Genomic DNA, 12,430 nt, shown 5'->3' on the forward strand with positions numbered 1-12,430 from the left:
CTACAAATTTTGGATATTAATCTTTGGTTATACATAAGTATAGACAGTTACCCCATTTTGTTTTGTATCTACTCTAGGGTAACCAGTTTGTACTGGTACATTCCCTAGTGATCAGTGTAGTAGTGGATTAAGATCATGGCTTCTGGAGTCAGAATCCCTGTGTTTTAATGTCACTTTTTAACTGTATAATCTTGGAAAAATTATTAGAGTGACCTCTGTAAATGTCACTTTCCTCCTCTATAAAACAGGGATATACCTACCTTATGGACTCTGGGATGGTTAAATGGGATAATTCTGGCAAAGTACTTGTTAGTGCCTGATACAAATTATACATTAGATAAATGTTGCCTACAATTAATATTGCTCTAATTTCTCTCACAGATTTATGATAAATATTCTTTTGGTAATAATATTATTGGTAAGTAGTATTCTTTATTAATTTCAGTAAGTGTTTTGTTTGTTAAACATTAAAAAGTTGTAAATGACAAAAATCATAGCTATTTGAACTTATATATATATATATATTTCAGACTGAAAAGTGTGCAGTGTAAACTCTGTTTATGTGAGAAAACATTATTTCCCTCTTTCAGATTTTGTTTTTAGCTCAATGGTAACACATTCTGAGCTTCCTTCCCAAATTACTTCCTTGAAGTACCTTTTGTATGGATAAGATGATCACTATATAAGGAAGTTATTGCCACCTTCTTAGTTAATGTTGCCATTTGTTATTAGTAAAAATTGTCTCATATTTTTAAAGACATATATAATATATAACATTATTATATATTATGTTATATATATATAACAGGCAAGAATACTGAAATGGGTTGCTGTGCTCCAGGGGTCTTTCTGACCCTAGGAGAAACCTGCATCTCTTAAGTCTCCTGCATTGGCAGGCAGGTTATATATATTATGTTATATATATGTTATATAACATATATAACAATAGTATCATTCCTATTTTTTTCTTATCAAAACTAATAGAAATTTTCCTGTGAAAAAAATCTTTGGTTTATTTTACCAGAAACCCCTTTCCAGCAAAACTCTTTAAAATCTTATTTATTTATACATTTTTTTCAAAGAGACTATTGACTGCAGTTACTGAAGAGGTCCTGTGACAGGAATTGGCTAAGACAGCTTGTAATAACATTACTTAGTATTTTCCTAGCACAGTAGGAAAGGGGTCCACAACATATTCCTGTGAAATCCTGTGGGATTTTATGTTCAGATTTTTGCAAGCCAGAAGCACAAGTCCCTGAAGGTAGTGGTTTTTACTCTCAGGAAAGGCTTTTCTTTTTGTATGTGTGTAATGTTAATAAATATGGAACGACCTCAACACCAGAGGGCAGTGTTTTATAGTAGTTGCCAAAACGTCCTCATAGTCTGTGTAATTATCTAATGGATTAAAAAAGATGTCTTATGTATATTTAGTGTTTTTCTCCATTTTGCTATAAAATGCACTGGTTCTGAGAGTCATAATTAATATAGAATTTCATAAACTGCATGCTTAAAAAAAACAACATTCTGTTTTGAGGAGTTAAACCTCTCAGAATTAATTTTCACAGTAAGCTGTGGGGCTTTCAGGGGTTAGTCTGGTTGGCAGGGCTGAGTGGCTTTCTCACAACACCGCGTGCCCCCAGCCCATGCCCAAAGGAGCTCCTGCCCTTTTAGGGAGTAAAAGTCAGATTTGTTTGCAGCTAGCGAGTTGGTTTGGCTTAAGAGGTGGTCAGAATTTGTAAATTTTGTTCCAGAAGAGTATCCTGATCTTATTGCGAAGAAAATAAACTTTAATAAATGTGGAAGTTAGTTAAGTCAGTCATTTCCCACTCTTTGCGATCCCATGGACTGTAGTCCACCAGGCTCCTCTGTCCATGCAATTGTCCAGGCAAGAATACTGGAGTGGGTAGCTATTTCCTTCTCTGGGGGATCTTCCCAACCCAGGGATCGAACCTGGGTATCCTGCATTGCACGCAGATTCTTTACCATCTGAGCCACCTTAGAAACCCTTAATAAATGTATTTAATATTTGTACTTTCTTTTACATTTAACTTTTTTATTATTAGTTTTTAAGTAGTTGGGATGACGTTTTAAAAAAATAACACTAATTCTCAATTTTGTTTCTTTATAGACTAATTATTGTAATTTTTGGCTGCCCTGGGTCTTTGTTGAGGCTCACAGGCTTTCTCTAGTTGTTCTGCGTGGGCTTCTTGTTGCAGTGGTTTATCTTGTTGTGGAGCACGGGCTCTAGAGTGCATGGACTTCAGTTGTTGCCATGTGCAGAGTTAGTGCTCCATGCCATGTGGGATCTTAGTTTCTGGTCCAGGGACTGGCAGGAGAATTCTTAACCACTGGAACACCAGGGAAGTCCTTAACTTGTATTTTACATAGGAAAGCATTTCTCGTGCTATAGGCCTCAATATATTAATATTTAAAAGGCTTCAAAATTTGGTGCTTAGCAACTCCGGATCATAGAAGCTTTTATTCTTGAGGGCAGCAGAGCAACCCCAAAAAGATCTTACAAGGGGGTCACTTTCAAGAACCCCATGCAAGGCAGCTACACCAGTGGCTAGAAGGTGGAGGCAAGTCTGACCAGCTGTCTGTAACTTCATCTCAAGAGGGGCCAGCCCTCAAAGCCTCCGAAAGAAGCTCTGGGCTTCCAGCATAGGCCCTGAAGCACATTTCACTATCTACCGTCCATGACACAAAACTCAGTTTCAGAGAAAAACACATTTATACTTTTTGCAGTTTAAAACAATGAACAGTAGTGGGGACATTTCAGTATACTATGATTGGTTCCCCGTCTCTTTTTGTTTGCTAGTTTCCATTCAATATAACCATCTATTGAATCTTAAAGTACTTTCTTAGTCTTCTGTTATCCTTGTTAAAACAGGGAAGCATATTTGCAATGACCAGGTTAATTCCTATTTTCGCTCTTTAAAAAAAGATTTTCCCTGCTTGCTACACATTATTATAGAAAATAAATATAGCAAAAAAAGAAAGAAAAAAATACTTTAATCTCATCTCATAAATAAGATTTTGTTGTATATATTCTCTGCTGTTTTCAATTTTTTTCTTAAAAATATAGAAGAAATCCGTACATGCTATTTTATAATTTGTATTTTTACCACATGACAATGCAATAGGCATCATCACTTTTCATGATTATTTAGTATTTTATAGTTGAATATATATGATTCATTAAATCACTTTGGACTGTGAAGAAGGCTGAGTGCCGAAGAATTGATGCTTCTGAACTGTGGTGTTGGAGAAAACTCTTGAGAGTCCCTTGGACTGCAAGGAGATCCAACCAGTCCATTCTAAAGGAGATCAGCCCTGGGATTTCTTTGGAAGGAATGATGCTAAAGCTGAAACTCCAGTACTTTGGCCACCTCATGCGAAGAGTTGACTCATTGGAAAAGACTCTGATGCTGGGAGGGATTGGGGGCAGGAGGAAAAGGGGACGACAGAGGATGAGATGGCTGGATGGCATCACCGACTCAATGGACATGAGTTTGAGCCTGAGTGAACTCCGGGAGTTGGTGATGGACAGGGAGGCCTGGCGTGCTGTATTTCATGGGGTCGTAAAGAGTCGGACACGACTGAGCGACTGAACTGAACTGAACTAAACTGAACCCTCCTATCAGCAGTATATGTGAGAGTCTGGGTTATTCACACTCTTGCCTACTGTGAATATTCTTACTATTTAAAAACCCCCAGGGGACTTCCCTGGCAGTCCAGTGGTTAAGATTCCTCACTTCCACTGCATGGTGAGGGGATAGAGGTCTTATGGGGCTTCCCTGGTGGCTCAATGATAAAGAATCTGCCTGCAGTGCAGGAGAAGCAGGAGACACTCATTGGATCCCTGGGTCAGAACAATCCCCTGGAGCAGGAAATAGCAACCGACTCCAGTATTCTTGCCTGGGAAATCCTGGGGACAGAGGAGCCTGGCGGGCTACAGTCCATGGGGTCGCAAGAGTTGGTCACAACTTAGTGACTAAACCACCACAACCACCACCAAGGCTAAATATTCTTTCATATGTTGATTTTTATGTGCATGGTATGTTCATGTCCTGTGCTTATTTTTATGATTGGGATGTTAGGTTTTTTTGTTGTGATTTTAAATAAAAATGTCTTTTGGAAATAATTTCACACTTAAAAAAAGTTGCAAAGAACTAGTATAAAGAACACCTGTATACACTTTACCCAGATGTACATACTATTAACATTTTGCCCATTTTTCTTTATTAGCATTCTCCATATACCTAATTTTTTCTTCTGAGCCATTGGAGAGTAAAGTTGCATATATCATGGCCTCTTACCTCTAAATACTTTTATGTATATTTCCTAAAAATAAAAATGTCCTTTTACAGTACCATAGTGCAATAGTCAACTTCAGTAAATTTGCATAATATTGTACTTTAATATAATGTCAGCATTCCACTTTTGTCAACTGACCCAATAGCCTTGTTTTCCTCCAAAACAAGATCCAGTTTAGATCAGATCTTGCACTTGGTTGTTATGTTTCTTTAAGCCCTGGAGGAGTAAATGGCTGGAAAGTAAATGGCTGGAAAGTAAATGGCTGGAAAGATCCCCTGGAGCAGGAAATAGCAACCGACTCCAGTATTCTTGCCTGGAAAATCCCATGGACAGAGGAGCCTCAGTGGGCAGGCAGTAGGCCATGGGGTCACAAAGAGTTGGACATGACTAAGTGACTGAACACACACACACACACACACACACACACACACAAAAGCTCCTCTAACCTGGGAAATTCACAGCTTTTGTCTTTTATGAGGCTGACATTTAAAAAAGAATATTATTGGGACTGCCTTGATGGTCCAGTGGCCAAGACTCTGTGCTTCCAATGCAGGGGGGCTGGGTTCAATCTCTGGTTGGAGAACTAGATCCCATATACCACAACTAAGTGTTCACATTTCACAGTGAAGACAGAACATCTCACATGCTGCAACTAAGACCTGGTGCAGTCAAATAAATAAAAATATATATTTTTTAAATTTTATTTTATTTTTAAACTTTACAGTATTGTATTGTTTTGCCAAATATCAAAATGAATCCGCCACAGGTATACCCGCATTCCCCATCCTGAACCCTCCTCCCTCCTCCCTCCCCTACCCTCCCTCTGGGTCGTCCCAGTGCACCAGCCCCAAGCATCCAGTACCATGCATCGAACCTAGACTGGCAACTCGTTTCATACATGATATTATACATGTTTCAATGCTATTCTCCCAAAAAAGGATATTATTGTCTTAGTCTATTTGGGCTGCTATGACAAAATACCATAGATTGGATGCTTATAACCAACAGAAGTTTATTTCTCACAGCTCTGGAGATTGCAAATCCAATCCTAGGGTGCCAGCATGGTTGGATTCAGGTGAAGGCTCTCTTCTGAGTTGCCGACTGAAGACTTCTTTGCTGGCTCCTCACCTAGCAAGAGGATAGGATAATATCGGTTCTCTTTTGTAAGGACACCAATTCTATTCATGAGAGCTCTGCCCTCATGACCTAGTCACCTCCCAAAGGCCCTACCTCCCTATTCCTAACACAGGAATTTGGTGGTGGGGTCATAACATTCAGACCATAGCACATATGATCCCTTGTTTTTAAAATTAGAATGTCCCTCATTTTGGGTGTCTGATGTTTTTTTCATGACTAGATTTAGGAAATGCATTCTTGGCTGGAATACCAGCTATATGGTGTGTGTCCTTAGCACATCCATCTTGAGGCCCTCCATATCCATCTGTCCCACAATGGTGGCATTCGTTCAACTCATTCAATCTGATCATCTAATCAAGTTCTATTTCTCCAGTGGATAGTAACTATTTCCCCCTTAAAACTAATACCCCATCTATTATGAGGAGGTACTTTAAGTCTCTGCAAATATCCTATCCCTTATCAAAATTTCCCTCTAGTTTTTGTACCCATTGGTGATCCTTGCCTAACGAGTCTTTACTGTAGTTGCCTTAGGGAAGGAAAGAGTTCTCCTTGATCCTCTTAGGGTTCGTGGCTGGATCTGAAAATTAAACTGACAGAAACAGAGGAGAAAAGTATGCAAATTGTATTGAATTTTTTCCTCCAGTTCTCCTCGCATTCTCTTATGAAGCCATTCCAGTCAGCTGTTCATCTTCACCACTCCACCACTACCACTCATGGCAAGGTCACCAGTGTCCAGGAACCTCCATTTAGCTAGATCCAATGGTCAGTTTACATCCTGTTATTACTTGATCAGCCAACAGCATCTGATGGCTCATTACTTTTCTGATACTCGTTCTGCATTGGCTTCCAGAACACCACTCACTTGGTTTTCCTTCTGCCTTATCGGCTACTTCTCAGAGTCCTTTGCTGCTTTCCCCTTTTCCCCCCATCTCTGAGTGCTAGAGTCTCCCAAAACTTAAACCTTGGCCTGTTCTTTATCTGGTCTCACTCCTTTGGTGATCACATCATTCATTATTAAGATTAACATATTGTCTTTTCAATTGGAACTCTAAGTTTATATCTGCTGTTTAGATTTCTCCTCTGAGCTCCAAACTTGTGTATCCACCTGCTTTCTTACATCTAATTCATTTCCAGCTAACATACCCCATTATTATTATTATTGCCTATTTCTGTATTTGCAGAAACTAGTCTGCAAGTTTCATAAAAGCAGATTTTTTTTTTATTATAGTCAAGGTTGTTTACACAGCTCCTGGAACAGTGCCTAGTGCATAGCAATTACATCTTAAATATTTGTTGAATGAATGAATGAATAAATGTCTTAAGTATTCAAATTTATATTTTTGATGTTTCTCCAATTTCTTGCAATGAGTTTATTTAAAATGGAGTAATTGCCCTTATGTCATGGTATTGAATTTTTTATTCTCTGGCAATTTTTTGGCTCATCCCTATAGAGGGAATCATGTTTGGCCAATGCTTTAATAATAATAGATTTGATCAGTTATTAATTATGGGTTTCTGTTTCAGTTATTTCAGATCAAGGTGAGAGGAGAAGAGAATAGTTTGGATTTGCTGGAGGTTTATTTTTTCAGATAGAGTTACAATTGCCTGTGTAGAGTAAAAAGAGCTCACCTGGAAGCAGCCAAGGGCTGGAAACTTCCCTGTGGTGTTGAAGAGTTTTTTGGGCTTTGTTTTCCCCTTTAGTTACTGTTATGGAAGTAGCAGCAGTAGGAATAACAGCAGTGAAACAATGAGGTTGATAACATTTATAGAGTGCTTCACTACAATGCTGGAGATGCAGGAGACTCTGTTCAATTTTCCTGGGTGGGGAAGATCCCCTGGAGGAGGAAATGGCAACCCATTCCAGTATTCTTACCTGGGAAATCGCATGGACAGAGAAGCCTGGCGGGCTATAGTCCATGGGGTTGCAATGAGTTGGACACAACTGAGCACGTATGCATTCACTGAGTACCAAGCACTGTGATGAGGTTTTACATGCAGTCTTTCACTTAAACCTCATAATGATCTTCTGAACCAAGTACTATTATTACTCCAACTTTGTACATGATAGATCTGAAACTTGGATAAATTAGGTAATGCAATAGCCACCCTCCAAGGTGGTTCCGAATGATCCTGACCTCCTGGTCTTTACATTCTTGTGTGTCCTCTGAGATTAGGTCAGAAAAGACAATGGACATTGTTTTGTTCTCTTTTTCTCTCTCATTCGAATCATTTGTTATAGGGAAGGTGTTGTAGGGATGTCAGGCAGCCTGTAGGGAGGCCTGTGGGGTAAAAAACACTGCCAAACAGCTAACAAGGGATTGAGACCTGGCAACAACCACAGGACTGAGCTTGAAAGTGGATTCTCCAGCCCATTCGAGCTGTCAGATGGCTGTATCCCTGGCTGGCAGCTTGTCTGCAACCTCGTGAGGGCTCTAGAATCCAAACCACCTAACTAAGGGGCTTCTGGATTCCTGATCTTCAGAAACTGTTTAATATAATGAATGATAATTATCTTAAGCTGCTAAGTTTTGGCATAATATGTTATGCAACAATAGATAACCAATATATATATAAACTTGATCAAGAACACACTATTGATACGTAGCAGAACAAAAACTTGAACTTGGGTCTGTCAAACTTCAGAGCCTGAGTTATACACCACTGGGCTCCATTGCCATGGGGATAGCTATGGTATGTATCTAGCCCTCTTATCCTGGGCCTATTGTGAACCACAACTGATTCTTTGGATTTGCTGTGGCCTGTGAGACTAAGAACTGACCCTGTGACTTCTAAGAGCGTCTTTCCCTCATTCCTAGTATGGATTAAGCTTTCTACCTATTTAAAATTCCCTCAGTGATTTCCATAAGCCCTTACAGAGAGCACTCTGTAACCTCTACTTAAATTGGATGCCCAGACTTCCTACTTAGACCAAGAGTCAGGAAACTTTTCTGTAAATGGGCACATAGCAAACATTTTAGGCTTTGTGGAAACAATGAAGTTTTAAAAAATGTTGTCTTGACTGATTTTGAGGCTCTGGCTAGGGGCTGGTCAGCTCCTCTTCTTCAGTAGCCATTTAAATCCATGTCCCCCATTTATCCCTTTGAAGAGGCTCTCATACTCTGGGTGACTACATATTCACCTAGGGCTGGATACTTGACAACCAAGGATAGCCCCAATGCCCCAGAGTCCCCTGAAATGATTCAGATTAGCAAACCTTAAACCTGCTTACCCTGGATCATCCTTTCCTTTCTGTGGAAACCCTATTAAAGATGTTTGATCACAGTTCCCTGTGAAATTAAATATTTCCAGGTGTATCTCTAAACAAGAATGTCACAGCTATCAAGGATTCAAATCTTTCAAGTGGGGCAGGGGGTTGAGCATGAATGTGCAAGAGGCAGCCATCTGCCACATCCACCACCCCTTACGGTAAATGAGAATTTAAGAATGTGAACAATCAAGAGTAGGAAGTCAAGTGGGCCTTAGGAAGCATTACTGTGACCAAAGCTAGCGGAGGTGATGGAATTCCAGCTGAGCTATTTCAAATCCTAAAAGATGATGCTGTTAAAGTGCTGCATGCAATATGTCAGCAAATTTGGAAAACTCAGCAGTAGCCACAGGACTGGAAGAGGTCAGTTTTCATTCCAATACCAAAGTAGGCAATGCCAAAGAATATTCAAGCTATCGCCCAGTTGTGCTTAAGTAATGCTCAAAATCCTTCAAGCTAGGCTTCAACAGTATGTGAACTGAGAACTTCCAGATGTACAAGCTGGATTTAGAAAAGGCAGAGGAACCAGAGAGCAAATTGCCAACATCTGTTGGATCATAGAAAAAGCAAGAGAATTCCAGACAAACATCTACTTCTGCTTCCTTGACCACATTAAAGACTCTGACTGTGTGGATCACAACAAACTGTGGAAAATTCTTAAAGAGATGGGAATACCAGACCACCTTACTTGTCTCCTGAGAAACCTATACGCAGGTCAAGAAGCAACAGTTAGAAGTGGACATGGAACTGGTTCAAAATTGGGAAAGGAGTACGTAAAGGCTGTATATTGTCACCCTGCTTATTTAACTTCTGTGCAGAGTACATCATGTGAAATGCTCTACTGCATGAAATCAAGATTGCTTGGAGAAATGTCAATAACATCAGTTATACAGATGATACCATCCTTATGGCAGAAAGTGAAGAGGAACTAAAGAGCCTCTTGATGACAGTGAAAGAGGAGAGTGAAAAAACTGGCTTAGTTTTAACTCAGATTCATTAACCTAAGATCATGGCATCTGATCCCATCACTTCATGGCTAATAGATGGGGCAAAATAGAAATAGTGACAGACTATTTTCTTGGGCTCCAAAATCACTGCAGATAGTAACTGCAGCCGTGAAATTAAAGGATGCTTGCTCCATGGAAGAAAAGCTATGACCAACCTAGATAGCATATTAAAAAGCAGAGACACCACTTTGCTGATGACAAAAATGCGTATAGTCAAAGCTATGGTTTTTCCAGTAGTCATGTCTAGATGTGAGAGTTGGACCATAAAGAAGGCTAAGAACCAAAGAACTGATGCTTTCTAACTGTAGTGTTGGAGAAGACTCTTGAGAGTCCCTTGCATTACAAGAAGATCAAACCCAGTCAACACTAAAGGAAATCAACCCTGAATGTTCGTTGGAAGGACTGATGCTGACGCTGAAGCTCCTATATTCTGGCCACCTTATGTGAAGAGCCGACTCATTGGGAAAGACCCTGATGCTGGGAAAGATTGAGGGCAGGAGGAGAAAGGGCGACAAAGGATGAGATGGTTGGATGGCATTACTGACTCAATGGACATGAGTTTGAGCAAATTGCAGGAGATAGTGAAGGACAGGGAAGCCTGGCTTGCTGCAGTCCATGGGATCACAAAAAGTCGGACATGACTGAGTGACTGAACAGCAACAACGACAATAATCAAGAAGCAGGATTTGGTCCCAGGTAGCTGAGATGCATATAAAAGGACTGAATTCAGGGAGTTCAGACACTTGCATCTTCCCATACATAGAAGAACGCTTGATTCCTTGAGATCTGGTTTTCTTTAATGAAGAGACTGCCTGCCCCTTCTTGATACAAACTTCTATATATCCCGACTCCTTTCCCCGCCTCCTCGGAGCAATGTCTCAGGTCCCTTGAGATGCTGTCTCCCGGGCTTGAAGTCCTCATAATTACCATCAATTAAGATAACTCTCTACTTTCAGGTTGTGACTACTTTTTTTGGCCGACATCCCTTTGTCCCTCTGCCTTGCAGTTGACCCTGGTGCTTCTCCTGAGTGACTTTACGCGGTGTGCTGTGTCCCGCCTAGGGAACTATGAGTAACAAAGTTGTAAAACTCTTTTCAGTTTCTCTCTTGATCTGCATCTGGCTTCACCACCTCACCAAAGGTAACTTGGTTAAAACAACAAGACATTCGGTTTTCGTCACAGGTAATGTGTCAGGTGTGGTGCCAAAATAGCTGGGACAATATATAAATGATGAGTGTGATTGTGTTCCAGTAAAACGTTATTTATAAAAATAGGCTGTGGACCAGATTTGGTGCCCTGGCTGTGGTTTGCTGATTCCTTCTTTAAAGCATCCTTATGGATGTTAATTTTTCTGATCAATGGGTAACACTAAGTAAAGTTTCGTATATAAGTTAATTGGTAAAGCTTTTTAAGCTATCAGTTAGATGACACTGAATGACTCTTGCAGAAACTTGAAGGCCTGTGTACTGTTTTAGTTCTGATGCTTATCTGTGTTGAGGTCTATTTTTTGTGTGTGTGTGAGTTAAATAAATTTCCTTTGGCTGCACCGGGTCTTTGTTGTTGTGCTCGTGCTTGTCTGGTTGTGGCACGTGGGCCTATGCACAGTGTTAGTTAAGGCCACTGATCTTGCTGAGGCAGCAGTGTGCGGTGGCATGAAGTGAGATCATAATTCCCTGCCCAGGAAGTGAACCTGGGAAGCCTGGATGAGAATCAGGAATCCTAGCCACCAGACAAGCAAGCACTAGAGGCAAGAAGCTATTTTTCCCTGGATCTTTGCTCCCTGCGAAAAATGCATCTATCATGGAGGCAGAAACTGTAAATGCAGATACAAGATTTATTATTAGAGACAGAGCACACAACAAGTGGGAGAGCACGTAGAAAAACTATTTGTTAATACAGAAGCAAGGCAGAGATGCACACCCTGAGAGAAAAGGTTGTGGGCATGCCCGCTAGTGAGGAGGAGCACAGTAAAGAGGCAGGTAAGTCATTTTTATAGGTCAGTTCTTTTGGGTCTTTGTCTTCCTTCAGGCCAAGTATTTGGTTTCTTTTTCCACATCTCACCTACCCTGAGACCCTCCCCTGGGGTGTGCATACATCCCACAGCCAGGATGGATCTCGAAGTGAAGTCTTCTGAGAGGAGCAGGGCTCATTATGGCCTGGAATTAGCCCCTGACTTTTGAGCCACAAGGAGTTTTCTGCGCATGTGTAGTGTCTCCCTTGTCCCAAAAGAGGGGAGAAGGGAGATCCCTTAATCCTTTACTCAAACAGGTTTTGCCCCTCTTTGTCCTCGCCATGACTATTACCTTAAGGCATTTACAAGAGACAAACACTGGCTATTTACCCTGTTTCTGTTGTTACTTCCATTTCCGAGAGCAGACAGGAGGCTGATTGTGAACGTCTAACCTGGAGCCCATCTCTCTCCTACATCTCCATGACTGTGGGATCTTAGTTCCCTGAGCTAGGATCATACCCATGTCCCCTGCATTAGAAGGCAGATTTTTAACCACTGGGCCACCAGGGAAGTCCCAAGTCTATTGCTGACTTAAATAAAAACACACAATATAAGAGTTGGGGATTTAAATTTTGTTCAGGGTCCTACTGAGGACTATAGCCCAGGAGACAGCTCTGAGGAACTGCTTTGGAGAACTAGGGTAGGAGCCAGTCTAATAACATGTAGTCAGGCATTCATCTTGTTAAAAATTAC

Source organism: Bos mutus, chromosome 18 (genome assembly GCF_027580195.1).
Source record: "Bos mutus isolate GX-2022 chromosome 18, NWIPB_WYAK_1.1, whole genome shotgun sequence".
Taxonomy (NCBI): domain Eukaryota; kingdom Metazoa; phylum Chordata; class Mammalia; order Artiodactyla; family Bovidae; genus Bos; species Bos mutus.